Genomic DNA, 15,028 nt, shown 5'->3' on the forward strand with positions numbered 1-15,028 from the left:
ATATTTGTCTTTGACCAAACATGATGGCACCCCACTCCAGTACTTTTGCCTGGAAAATCCCATGGATGGAGGAGCCTGGTAGGCTGCAGTCCATGGGATTGCTAAGAGTCGGACACAACTGAGCGACTTCACTTTCACTTTTCGCTTTCATGCACTGGAGAAGGAAATGGCAACCCACTCCAGTGTCCTTGCCTGGAGAATCCCAGGGACGGGGAAGCCTGGTGGGCTGCCGTCTATGGGGTCATACAGAGTCGGACACGACTGAAGCGACTTAGCAGCAGTAGCAGCAAACATGGAATGGTTTATCTGCTGAGGTGGACCTTACTCCTTTTGTGGGGTGACATCAATCAATATCTCCTAGCATAATTTCCCCAAGTGTGATATACATCCACTGATACATGTGCAATTATTTAAAGTGGTACACGGACCAACAACTTTTAATAGTTGATTAAAACAGTACTTATTTTCATGTATAGCAGAAAAATGTATAATTAGTTAATCAAATCCCCAATTTCATGAGAATTTTTGCTTAGGACAAGGTTAAAGTAGAAAAAAGTTAAAGAAACATAATAAATCTTTAATAATAATGTGGTGGGAGGTATGACATTCCTGTTTCTGGGTGGAAGTCACTCAGCAGCTCTAACACTGTGCATGCCTTTTCCAGGCCCTCATTCTGTTTGGAGGAGGAGGGAGTCTTCAGATTAGAGGTTGGGAGAAGAAGCTGAGCATGCGCACTTAGCTCTATCCTGGGCGTTACAGACTGGCCCCCACTTCTCTGCTCCTGGGGAAAGGTGGGCAAAGGGAAAGGAGTTAGGGAGGAGGCCTGAAGTTTTCCAGTTGGACCAGCGCCTGGATGAGTGACTAACCCTAATCTAGGAGTGAGAAATTAGCAAACGCACTTGGCTACAGCCCTGAAGCCTCAGGCACCGAACAGGATCAGTAACAAAGTTGATATTTTCAGCTCTATAAATCTGACTCCTAAGTATATCTCTAAACTTGTTCCACACTCAGGCCGCCCCGAACTCCCACAGTGTGTGCAGCTGTGAAAGGAATCTCAGAAATATGAGAGTATAAATTCCATGAAGACAGTGATCATGATTCATTTGATATCTGTATCTCTAATCTCCCAGCACATTCTGGTTATTCTAGGTAACAAATTACACCCTGAATATAATGGTGTAAAGCATCTATTTGTTATGCTCTAATTTTAAGGGTTATGAATTCAAACAGGGCACAGAGGAGATGGTTTTTCTCTGCACTGTGATATCTGGGATCCTCTGAAAGCTCATTTACTCACATGGCTGGCAGTTTAGGCTGGCTGTAGGCTGAAGACCTCATTCCTTGTTCTAATGGGCCTCTCCATGTGATCTTTCTGCATGAGCTGGTTTGGGCTTCTTGAAGCATGGTGGCTGGGTTCCAAGAGTGAGCATGCTGAGAGAGAGTTGAGAGAGAGAGATTAAGAGTAGGTAGAAAATGATCGTCTAGCCTTTGACACTGCTGCTGCCAAGTCGCTCAGTCGTGTCCGACCCTGTGCGACCCCATAGACGGCAGCCCACCAGGCTCCCCCGTCCCTGGGATTCTCCAGGCAAGAACACTGAAGTGGGCTGCCATTGCCTTCTCCAAGCCTTTGACACTAGGCAACATTAATACTCCTGCCACATTCTATTCATTGAACCGGGTTTGAGGAGAGGAAAAAGGTCATGTCTGGAAGAGCACGTGGGCCCAGAGGTACTGTTGGAACCGTTTTAGAAAACATAAACTGGCACACAGAGAAGCAGGGTGTAAGAGAAGTTGTCTCCCTCTGACTGAATTTGCACAATTGCTGTTGTAAGAATATGCCACAGTTCGGTCACTGCTTACGATATGTGGGTCTACATAGCCATCCCTCTGAATTGTTAATCAGCTCTGAAGAAGTTCTGGTTTTTTTTAGCACATAAATAAGGAAGGGTGTGCAGTGGGTACTGTGGATGACTAGGATGAGAAAGAGAATAAACCTTTCAGAACACCACTGCCCTGTGGTAGAGAATATGATGGTACTTGGCCCATGGGGACAAGCTGGAATGTCGAAGAGAAAAATTCAGAGATGTGAGTGAAATCGCAGTAGCATGATTGTGAAGTTATTGTAGGATCTGTATCTTCATACTGAAAACCTTTGCATGGCGTGAAATGCTGTTTCTAATAAAGTCTTTTTGGCCAATATTTTATTATGAATAATTACAAATACATAACCTAAAATAATTTGTAATTATTTATCTGTAATTTGTAATTAATTAGAATTCAATATTTGCTTAAAGATCTTTTTTGAGGTAAAAATGTTTATTTTAGTATGAGTTAACTTATCTGGCACTGAAATATTAATAGCATCATGGAGATTCAACCAGTCCATTCTGAAGGAGGTCAGCCCTGGAATTTCTTTGGAAGGAATGATGCTAAAGCTGAAACTCCAGTACTTTGGCCACCTCGTGCGAAGAGTTGACTCATTGGAAAAGACTCTGATGCTGGGAGGGATTGGGGGCAGGAGGAGAAGGGGACGACAGAGGATGAGATGGCTGGATGGCATCACTGACTCAATGGACGTGAGTCTGAGTGAACTCCGGGAGTTGGTCATGGACAGGGAGGCCTGGTGTGCTGCGATTCATGGGGTCGCAAAGAGTTGGACACGACTGAGCAACTGAACTGAACTGAACTGAACTGATTCAAGAAGTTTGAGCTTTATATCCTTGCTCAGGCCAAAGTGTTGAAGAGGGAGCAGCATTCCTTGGGACCAAGCTGGGTGGCAGTAGCAGAAGCTGGAACGGAAGCATCTCACAGAAAGGCAAGACTTGAAGACCTCCTTGGCCTGGTGCCCTGCCTCTCCTGGGATGCTGCCCATGCATTAGGTCCAAAATAAACCTCTCACCAGTCTGCAGCTGTAACCTTAGATCACCACGTTCTGTAACATATATTCATGATGAGGCTTCCAGACCCTACCAGCATGATATTGGACCCTAGTTCTTGCAAAATGACACCTGGGTATTTCTGAGAACATGCAAGATGCTTCCTTGTATGTGTGCAATGAAGTGCTTTTATTCCTCTTTGTTGCCTCACCAACTGATGCTGCCAATGATTCTTGAAGTTTACTGAGCACTGCGCCCATCAATGCACCCCCAGCTCTGGCCTCAGGGAGAGGCTGCCGTGGACTCTTTGCAGATCCAACACAAATCTTCCTTTGATCTCTCATGGCACAGCAAAAACTAAGTCGAAATGGATAAGACATGACTGAAGGCTTGGGCACAGGGAAATGGACTGCGCACAGCACAGAGCCTCATAGTCCTGCAGGATGTGGTTTCCTGAGCCCTCAGGCTCAGACCTGCCCTTAGGTCCCCTGAAGAGCTGCCTCCCACCTCTACCTGGAAGGAACAGCCCTGCCCTCCTACAAAAATCCAGACTCGTGCCACACTTTACATTGTTTGGCTGGGGAAAAGGAATTTTTCACCCTCTTTTAGTCTGTGGCCAACCTTCTCTTTCTCTCAGCCAGAATCTGCTGCTGCTGCTAAGTCGCTTCAGTCATGTCCGACTCTGTGCGACCCCATAGACGGCAGCCCACCAGGCTTCCCCATCCCTGGGATTCTCCAGGCAAGAACACTGGAGTGGGTTGCCATTTCCTTCTCCAATACATGAAAGTAAAAAGTGAAGTTGCTCAGTCGTGTCCAACTCTTAGCAACCCCATGGACTGCAGCCTACCAGGCTCCTCCATCCATGGGATTTTCTAGGCAAAAGTACTGGAGTGGGTGCCATTGCCTTCTCCGCAGCCAGAATCTACCTCTCCCCAAAATGACTGAGGAAAAACAGACACTCCCTTCAGGAAAAGCCTGCCCCACCCTGTTCTCACCCTGTCTCCAGATATGACCTGGCCCTCTTGCTTCAGCTGGACACCTACAACAGAAAACAGTCCCACCAAAACAGCTTGCCAAAGTCTGGTGCTGTCCATCTGGAGAGGAATGCCTGCAGCGTGACTCCCAGCTAGTCCAGTGCCTTTCCACCATCTCCCGCAGAGGGCGGCGACCATGACCGCGCAGCTGCCCTGTTTCTCCTGTAGGTCTCTGCAGGGAATGGCCGGCAGGCTCAGCCAGACCGCACATGTTATATAGACCACAGACCCATTTACTCCAGAGTAACAGCAAAGTTCGTCTAGTCAAGGCTATGGTTTTTCCAGTGGTCATGTATGGATGTGAGAGTTGGACTGTGAAGAAGGCTGAGCGCCGAAGAATTGATGCTTTTGAACTGTGGTGTTGGAGAAGACTCTTGAGAGTCCCTTGGACTGCAAGGAGATCCAACCAGTCCATCCTAAAGGAAATCAGTCCTGGGTGTTCATTGGAAGGAATGATGCTAAAGCTGAATACTCCAATACTTTGCCACCTCATGTGAGGAGATGACTCATTGGAAAAGACTCTGATGCTGGGAGGGATTAGGGGTGAGAGGAGAAGGGGACGACAGAGGATGAGATGGCTGGATGGCATCACTGACTCGATGGACATGAGTTTGAGTGAACTCCAGGAGTTGGTGATGGACAGGGAGGCCTGGCGTACTGCGATTCATGGGGTTGCAAAGAGTCAGACATGACTGAGCGACTGAACTGAACTGAACCGAACAGCAAAGTCTGGGCTTCCCAGGGGGCTCAGTGGAAAAGAACATGCATGCCAATACAGGAGACACAGGAGCTGTGGGTTTGATCCCTGGGTCAGGAAGTTCCCCTGGAGGAGGGCATGGCAACCCACTCCAGTATTCTTGCCTTGAATATCCCATGGACAGAGGAGCCTCGTGGGCTGAGGTCCACGGGGTCACAAAGAGTCAGACACAACTGAGCACACACACACTACAAAGTCTGCAGAGACACAAAACTAATTTATGTGACACCCAGCGCATTTAGCTTATTTATTTCAACATTTGTAGAGAGATAAATGATAACACCACAGTTAGTTTCCCAAAAGCCAAGGTGTGTGTGGGGAGGGGGGGCGGCGGGGGGGTGCTTCTTGAATCCTTGATTGTATTTAGGTTACTAAAGGACTGTCTGAAAATACTTCCCAAGAACAAAAAGTTAGTATTTCACAAAAGTAAAGTTGGGAAATTCTAATAATTTTCATGTCATAGTTTTCCCCAATTTTCTTTTGTCCTCAAAGTTTCTGGTATTGTTCCTCAAATACCAGGGTATTTCATGACATCTATTTATCTTCTTCCTGACAAAGGTTTGAAGGCTTCCCATGATTCACACATGTTTCTAGTTGATAGCTAACTTCTGTATTTGTTGATAATAATGCACATTTTGAACCTCTAAGTGCCTGTTATCAGGGACCAAGAATGACCACTATATAAACTGCCATAACAAGGAAGGGCATATTTTCAGGCGGCAAAAGTATTTAAGGAGGTAAAACTAAGTGCATTTCTCAGCTCCATAGTCTGCAGAGGCGCACCTGTGAAACAAGGTGGAAGCGGGCAGGGCACGACCCTTTCAGAATAACAGAATCCTTGTGGATACGGCGTAAACTGGTTATTAGGTTGCTGCAACAGTAATCACGGGTTTGCATTGTTGAAATTTGCATGTGATATTGGAATACATTCTTAAATAAATGTGGTTATATTATACATCATTTTAATGCACATTTCTCACTTTAGTTTTCTTGCTAATGACGTTACTTGCTGCTGATTTTATAATAAATAATGTTAGACAAAAAGCAAATTCGAGTGTTTTCTTGTTCAAGTTCAAAATGGGTTGTAAAGCAGCGATGACAATTGACAACATCAATAACGCATTTGGCCTAGGAAGTGCTAACGGCCGTACAGTGCAGTGGTGGTTTAAGAAGTTTGGCAAAGGAGACGAGAGCCTTGAAGACGAGGAGCACAGTGGCTGGCCAGCGGAAGGTGACAATGGGCAACTGAGAGCATCATCGAAGCGGATCCTCTTACAACTACATGAAAAATGGCCAAAAACCCAACGCCAAGCGTCTGAGGGTTGTTCAGCATTTGAAGCAAATTGGAGAGGTGAAAAAGCTTGATATGTGGGTGCCTCATGAGCTGATTGAAAAATTTAAAAATTGTTTTAAAGTGCCATGTTTCTCTTACTCTAACAACAACAACCATTTCTCCATCAGATTGTGATGTGCGATGAAAAATGGATTTAATGGGACAACCGGTGACAATTAGCTCAGTGATTGGACCAAGAAGAAGCTCCAAAGCACTTCCCAAAGCCAAAGCTGCACCAAAAAATGGTCTGGGTCACTGTCTGGTGGTTTTCTGATGGTCTGATCCACTACAGTTTTCTGAATCCCAGTGAAACCGTTACATCTGAGAAGCATGCTCAGCAAATCGATGAGATGCACCAAAAACTACAATGCGTGCAGCTGGCACTGGGCAAGAGAAAGGGCCCAATCCTTCTCCCCAACAATGCCTGACCAGCGCTTCAAAAGTTGAACCAATTGGGCTACGAAGTTTTGCCTCATCTGTCATACTCACTTGCTCTCTCACCAACCAACTACCATTTTTTCAAGCATCTCAAGAACTTTTTGGAGGGAAAACCATCAGCAGGAGGAAAATGCTTTCCAAAAGTTCATCCAATCCTGAAGCACACATTTTTATGCTTCAGGAATAAGCTAACTTATTTCTCTTTGGCAAAAATGTGCTGATTGTAAGGGTTCCTATTTTGATTAATAAAGATGTGTTTGACCCTAAGTTATAATGATTTAAGAATCCCAGTGATGGGGGAGCTGTTGGGCTGCCGTCTACGGGGCCACACAGAGTCGGACACAACTGAAGCGACTTAGCAGAAACAGACCCAAGATGGCAGAAGATTTGATTCCCAGCAGACCTTTAGCCTCATTATATGCCCATTGTAATACATTAGCATATGATGAAGGACACATCCAGCAGCTCCATGACAGTTTTGAGGCTGACCATTACCAAGGATTGTATGCTGTCATGTCCGACTCTTTGCGACCCCTTGGACTGTAGCCCGCCAGGCTCCTCTATCCATGGAATCTTCCAGGCAAGAATACTGGAGTGAGTTGCCATTTCCTTCTCCAGGGGATCTTCCTGACCCAGAGATCAAACATGGGTCTCCTGCGTCTCCTGCATTAACTGGCAGATTCTTTTACCACTGCTGTTGCTGCTGCTAAGTCGCTTCAGTTGTGTCCGACTCTATGCAACTCCATGGACTGTAGCCTGCCAGGCTCCTCTGTCCATTGGGAGTAGGGTGCCATGCCCTCCTTCAGGGGATCTTCCCGACCCAAGGATTGAACCTGCATCTCTTATGTCTTCTGCCTTGGCAGGCAGGTTCTTTACCACTAGCGCCACCTGGGAAGCAATAAAAGGCCAAAAAGTGGGCAGCAGCCTCAGTTCAGTTCAGTTCAGTTCAGTCTCTCAGTCGTGTTTGACTCTTTGCAACCCCATGACTCGCAGCACACCAGGCCTCCCTGTCCATCACCAACTCCCAGAGTTCACTCAGACTCACATCCATCGAGTCAGTGATGCCATCCAGCCATCTCATCCTCTGTTGTCCCCTTCTCCTCTTGCCCCCAATCCCTCCCAGCATCAGAGTCTTTTCCAATGAGTCAACTCTTCGCATGAGGTGGCCAAAGTATTGGAGTTTCAGCTTTAGCATCATTCCTTCCAAAGAAATCCCAGGGCTGATCTTCTTCAGAATGGACTGGTTGGATCTACTTGCAGTCCAAGGGACTCTCAAGAGTCTTCTCCAACACCACAGTTCAAAAGCATCAATTCTTCGGCGCTCAGCCTTCTTCACAGTCCAACTCTCACATCCATACATGACCACAGGATAAACCATAGCCTTGACTAGACGGAGCTTTGTTGGCAAAGTAATGTCTCTGCTTTTGAATATGCTATCTAGGTTGGTCATAACTTTCCTTCCAAAGAGTAAGCATCTTTTAATTTCATGGCTGCAGTCACCATCTGCAGTAATTTTGGAGCCCCCAAAAATAAAGTCTGACACTGATTCCACTGTTTCCCCATCTATTTCCCATGAAGTGATGGGACTGGATGTCATGATCTTCATTTTCTGAATGTTGAGCTTTAAGCCAACTTTTTCACTCTCCACTTTCACTTTCATCAAGAGGCTTTTTAGTTCCTCTTCACTTTCTGCCATACCTAATTCCTGGAAAACCCTGTTCCTTCCCTGAAATAGTTGGAATAATCATCCCACTCATTAGCCTGTGAAACACCCAGCCCATTAAAACCAGCCACCCAATATTTCAGAGTCTCACCTCCTGAGATGGCTCACACTCTTCCTGAGGAGTTTGTTTCTTTCTTGACTGCTCTCACTTTCTTGGATGACCCCATGCCCTGGGGTTGCTCTCATCTTTTGAGACAAACCACATTTTGTTCATGGGATGTGTGTGTGTCCTAAGTTGCTCAGTCGTGTCCGACTCTGTGTAACCCTATGGACTGTAGCCTGCAAGGCTCCTCTGTCCATGGGATTCTCCAGGCAAGAATACTGGAATGGGTTGCCATGCCCTTCTACAGGGGATCTTCCCAACCCAGGGATCAAACCTGCATCTCTTGCATTGGCAGGAAGGTTCTTTACCACTAGTGCCTCCCGGGAAGCCCTTATGGAATGTGTATATCTCTAAATGGGCTTCCCTGGTAGCTCAGCAATAAAAGAATACACCTGCCAATGCAGGAGATGTGTTCAATCCCTGGGTCAGGAAGATCCTCTGGAGAAGGAAATGGCAATCCACTGCAGTATTCTTGGGGCTTCTCAGGTGGTGCAGAGGTAAAGAATCTGCATTCGATCCCTGGCTAGGGAAGATCCCCTGGAAGAGGGCATGGCAACCCACTCCAGTATTCTTGCCTGGAAAATCCTACGGACAGAGGGAGCCTGGCAGTCCATGGGGTTACAAAGAGTTGGACATGACAGCAACTAAACAACAAAATCTCTCTAGATAAATCTATCACTATTCTTATACAATTTCTGCTCTTTTTGCTCATGATTTGGGCCCTTTCTGAGTTAGAAACCCAGGTGTTTATAGCAGATTCTTGCCCCAGGGTCCAGTGGACTGCAAGTCAATGAATCTGAACCCATCTTGAAAGAAAATCCTTTTGACTCAGCATTCAGGTCACAGCAGCCAGGCTCTTATCCAACACTGGAAGCTCTATTACTTTATTTTTCTGTGAATCAAACTAATTCCAACTCTTGGCCAATATTGTGCCAGGCTGGTGAGAAGCTCACTCCTAGGTTTTGACTAGAAGCAGTCCCTTCCCCTTCTCAGAATTACACAAGAATGCAGGAAGCATATGTGCTGCTGAGAAAGTAGATACTTCTGGGTTTCAGTTTATCTTTGTCGTCACTGATAAGCTTGTTGCTTAAGTCTGTATAGTCTGTGGAGAGAGCCTGCTTTGTGCTCGTCCTCAGACTCCAGCCTTCCTAAGTGCTCCATAAATCCACTCTTTTAAAAACTTCCAGGGGATAAGGAACAAGTCTTTCTAAAAGAAACCATGTCCTTTTCCATTCACCTACCACCCACAATCCCCATCATACCCAACTCCTGAATACTCAGCATAATCTCTTCATCAATTTAGGCTTTTGGGAAAAAAACCAAACAAACAAACCCAGGAGAAGTTGTCTGAAGTCACTTCTTTATCCCCTGAAGCAAGAGAATTCAAAGGCAGGCACAATCAGAAAAAAAAAAAAAAAAGATACTCAATGGCCCATATTCTTTCTCACTTCTGTACAATAGCAAAACAAGACACAAATTATAGTCTGTAAAAAAGAAAACGTTGTCTTGCTCCAGCTCAATGCAACAAGAATTACTGGGCCCAGTGAGGAACTCTGTCTAAGTGACTGCACAGCACCTTGAGCGTTTGCTATCTGGTAGGAAAAGGACACAAATGATTTCCTATAACCTAGAGCACAGTGCAGTAATGCTATGTTAAGGGAAAAATTACCAGTCAACCTAAGAAGAAATGGCAAATTTTATTTGAGCCATATACGAAGATTATAACCTGGAAATATCTCAGAAATCTCAGAGAACTGTTCCATCCATTGGAAGTCAAGACACAGTCAGATAGGTTTTTTGGAGACAGAGGGCTATACTTAAATGATGTGTTATTGAGTTTATACAATCCAGAGCTAAGCCTCTTTGAGGCCCCTTACAAAATCAAAAAGAAATGTTATCTTTTCATCTGTCTTGCTGATGCTAGGAGAATGTGGCTCTTTGAGCAGACGTTTCTGCCGGTAGGGGAGGTTTGGCTGATGCACAATTCAGATATGCAATGCACAGTAGTGGGGAGAGAGGAGAGCAAAGGGTAGTGAGCATTTTTCCCATTTAAATGTTCCTTGTCTTGCTATAAAATGTGAATTCTATTTCACAGCTACAAGAAAATGAAAATGACACTCTGTGGAAGCCCAAAGACAGAGAGATTCTCTCTCACTGCAGTGCTTCTGGGGCTTCCCTGGTGGCTCAGTGGTAAAGAATCCGCCTGCAGTGCTGGAGTCCAGGGAGCCGCAGGAGACTCAGGTTCAGTCCCTGGATCGGGAAGATCCCCTGGAGCAGGGGCGTGGCAGCCCACTCCAGGGTTCTTGCCTGGAGAATCCCAGGGACAGAGGAGCCTGGTGGGCTACAGTCCGTGGGGTCACAAAGAGTCTGACATGGCCGAAGAGACTTAGCACTGCCCACATGCCCATGGTACTTCTGAAAGAAATGGTTTTTGAGCTGGGCCTGAGAGAGGAGCTGCTGTTCCCTTCAGAAGGGAACTGAGACAGACACATTTCAGGCAGGAGACAAGAGAACAGTCAGTGAGGCAGGAAAGTGATATTTGACCAGAGTGCAGGGGAGCCTAAGATCTGAATGAAACATCCAGGGAGGGGAAGGGAGGGAGCTAGAGGAGGGATGGGGAAGAGAGACATGAGATGTGGGTGCAGCAGCAGCAGGAACGCTGTTCTAACAGACTTAAGCACTCATGTAGATGTAGGAATGGGCTTCCTGCGTAGCTCAGTTGGTAAAGAGTCTGCCTGCAATACAGGAGACCTGGGTTCGATCCCTGGGTTGGGAAGATCCCCTGGAGGAGGAAACTTCAACCCACTCCAGTATTGTTCCCTGGAGAATACCATGGCCAGAGGAGCCTGACGGGCTACAGTCCATGGGGTCACAAGAGTCTGACACGACTTAGCACCTAAAGAGAGAAGAGAGATTTAGGAATGAACATAAAGAGAGGGATTTGAGGAACTCTCAAAGGCAATGCCAAGACTGCAACTCCTCATCAGGCTGGGGAAGGGGTGACGGGGTGGTGCTACTGGTGGGAGACACAACTCCTCGTAAGCCCTGACCAGAAATGCCTGATCCTGCCTGCTAGTGACTTTTTCTGTTCACTTTAGTGCATGACATTTTTGACATCGTTCATTTTCAACTTTAAGATTTAGCGAGAACCTGGGACAGCGAAAAAAGTCCACTTGCCTCCTATCACATAAGGCTGCAATTCTGGTGTGAAAATGTTATTCATGGGTTAGAACTGATGGAGAATATTTATTTATTGGAGCTTTCTTTGGGCCACACTCAGGAGTCTATCTGTAAATTCCTGTCTTTGGAGTGAAGGGGTGTTTTATAAATTTCCTTAGTAAGTGAAAGGAAAACAGCTAGCACCGAACTGTTTAAATTAGTGGTAGTGTAGCAGCGTCAGTTGCTCAGTCCTGTCGACTCTCTGTGACGCCATGGACTGCAGCCCGCCAGGCTCCTCTGTCCACGGGATTTTCCAAGCAAGAATACTGGAGTGGGTAGCCATCTCCTCCCCCAGGGGATCTTCCCAACCCAGGGATCGAACCCACGTCTCTTACATCTCCTACATTGGCAAGCAGGTTCTTTACTACCAGCACCACCTGGGAAGCCCTAAATTAGTGTTACTAGGGATAAAAAGGTGATGGTGGTTTAGTTGCTATGATCCTTCATTCCTTCCTTCCTTCCTTCATTCAACAAATATCTGTTGACCTCATAAGTAGTAAAAGTCTGTAGATTTTGTCTGCCTAGCCTCTAGTCTCTCCTTCTGACTTCCCTGGGTGACCTTATGCCCCATACTAACCCATTTGATTTGATGGAACTGGCTCCATCCAACTCCAGAGGCAACCAGATGACTTGAGCCAGGGCCAAGTTCATACCAGCTGCCCATAGTGAATGGGTTGGAGACGGGTATATGATGCAATCAGAGCCCACATGGCTAACTTCCTAAACTTCGATAGAAAGATTGTAAAGAAATACCTTATTTTGCCAAAACTGAATTGAAATTGTGAGCCTGGTGTTACTGGGAATCATCTTATACAAGGGTTAGACTTCAGAGTCAGGAAATGCTAGAGCAAGGTAAGAGTACTAAAAAGTTGTTTCAACCCTTTGGCCCACCTTTGCCTAAGAACCTGCTGGATTTGACAATTATATGACCTCATTTTGCTCAAGTCAGCTGGGTCACATGTTGTCACTTGCAACTGAGTAAGTCCTAATGAAAACAGCCTGGAATACTGGTCTGGTGACACAGGGCTTGACTATGGACAGTCCCATTGATGATAACCACACTCTGTCAAATAAGGAGGAGTGAAGCACAGCTCACTCCCAAACTTCGTTATGACAGGATAATTAATTCGGATCCACTTAGAGGGAAAGATTGTCCCTTTCCCTGGGTCATGAAGATCCCCTGGAGAAGGGAATGGCTACCCACTCCAGTATTCTTGCTTGGAGAATTTCATGGACAGAGGAGCCTGGTGGGCTACAGTCCGTGGGGTCTCAAAGAGTCGGACACAACTGAGTGACTAACACTTTCACTTTTTCACTTTTCACTGTCCCTTTCAGCCTGAGTACCTTCTGAGTATTTTTTTTTTTTTAGCTATGAAGTCAAGAACCAGTTGACAGGAAAGCCACAGAATCACCATTGCATATTAACTTTCTGTTCCTGCTTAACAGTTTTGCTCTTCTGCCAAAGGTTCAACGTGTTCTGGGAAGAGCCAACGTCTATTTTGTTTTTTCCATTACCTAGCTGTGTGTCCTTGGGTAAACTATTTTATCTAAGTCTGCTTATATGTCCCCATCTTTGACATGGGGAGGGGAGAAACAATACCTCTGTCTCAATTTAAAGGATTTCTCTGAAGTGACATTTTTCTATGTATACAAGAGTCCAGTAACAATGAAAGGATTAAAATGTATATTTAAATAGTCTGGGCAAACCTTGTCTTTATTTTGAATTGACTGAATAGGTTTAGATATAGTGGTATGCTCTCAAATATTTAACAGACTCTCTTAAGATAGAGAACTACCTACTCTGACTTGTAGTAATGACAGATTGACACAGTGTAAATATTCCCATTATTGTTCATTTTAATCTATCAATCAGCTTGTGAAATTTCTCCGTATCATCTCCCATGGGGCTGTGTGAAGGTTCACAAAGCTGCTCTGGGCAGTGGTTAACCCTAACTTCACCCGCCTCAGTTTCTTCATTTATCAAAAGATTTGTTTGGCAATCTTTTCAGCTTCATGATTACATGCTAGCATTATTTTATATTTATCGGTTAGATGAATCCCGCATAAACTCGTTAAAATCATACTTTCATTTGTGGACAGGTGTATGCAGTGATCCATTGTCGTAATGACACCTTTTCTTCTTATGACATGCCCAGGAGGGCCCTTGGAATGGAAGGCTAACCAAGCTTTTCAGTGGCAGTAAGTTACTTTCTAGTTCTATATTTCACCCCTCATGTGCGAGGAATTTTTCTGGTTGCATTTTTAGGTAAATATACATCCCACTGTATCATATGATATACAGACATAAATATGTCAAGCAGATGGCCATCTCCCTGAGCTTGTATAAGGATGTCCCCTCAGGCTGCTGAGGCTTAAATCAGTGCTCAAAATCACATTCAGATCTCAGGCTCTGAGATCCTTTACATCTCTTCGTGAATTACTCAAGAAGCAACAAAACGGCCCTCCTTAAGCAAACTGAAGGATGTTTTCAAAAGCACCTAAAGCCATCACATCTTCATGCATTCATCAAGGTGAGTGAGTGACAAAAGCAAACAAAAGCCAAACATCAGGAATGTGTCAGCTCTCCTATCTGCATGGGCAGAAGCCTCAATTGATCATCGGTTTTCTCACAAAACACAGGTTTCCCTGCTCGTGATAAGCAATCTCCCTGAGTGTCAAGCTTCTGACGGTTGGAGGCTTAATGTGAATACACCTGACCAATGAATATGTGGAAGTGGCTGAATTGAACAGTGATGACGGCAGGTTCTACACTTGAGGGTCCTCTCCATTAGGGTGGCTTGCCATGCCCTTCCACTGTTACATTTCTTGGGGCTGAGTTGTCGTGGTTGTTTTGTAATAAAGACATGTCCACTGATATTTGTGAAATGACATCACATACATGGTTACTCATTGCAGAACTGTTTGTGATGGTAAAAGGTTACAAATCACCTCAAAGTCCATCAGCAGAGGGCCGGTGGAGTAAACTATGGTACATTCACACAGTGTAATACCGTACGGGCGACCGTCAGTACAGAGGGAACTGCTTGTATCCGGATGTGGAAAAGTCTCCTTGTAAATGCACCATATGGACTTGAGAATGCTGCCCTGTGTCTAAATAATGAGGAAAAGTAAATGAGGAAGCACAGGAGCGTGACAATATGGGCTAGGTTACATCGAGAGAGGAAAACTGAGAGCCTGAGGATGGGGTGAAAAAGATACTTTCCACCACATGCCTTTCATATCATTTGCATTCTCTGTGACAGGAAGTCTTACCTATTCCAACACACACAAACTTTTCTTCCACATACACTTTTTCACTATTTTAACTATACATAAATGTTCAGTTCAGTGATACCAAATATATTCACAATGTTATGTATGCACCACTATCTACACCCAAGTCATTTTCATTACCCCCACCAGAAACTCTGGACCCACTAAACAGTAGCTCGCATTCCCTGCCACCCCCCACCCCCAGCCTCTGGTTACCTCTAGGCTACCTTTTCTGTCTACATAAATTGGCCTTTTCTAGGCGGCTCGTATAA

This window comes from Bubalus kerabau, chromosome 10 (assembly GCF_029407905.1).
Source record: "Bubalus kerabau isolate K-KA32 ecotype Philippines breed swamp buffalo chromosome 10, PCC_UOA_SB_1v2, whole genome shotgun sequence".
Lineage (NCBI taxonomy): Eukaryota > Metazoa > Chordata > Mammalia > Artiodactyla > Bovidae > Bubalus > Bubalus kerabau.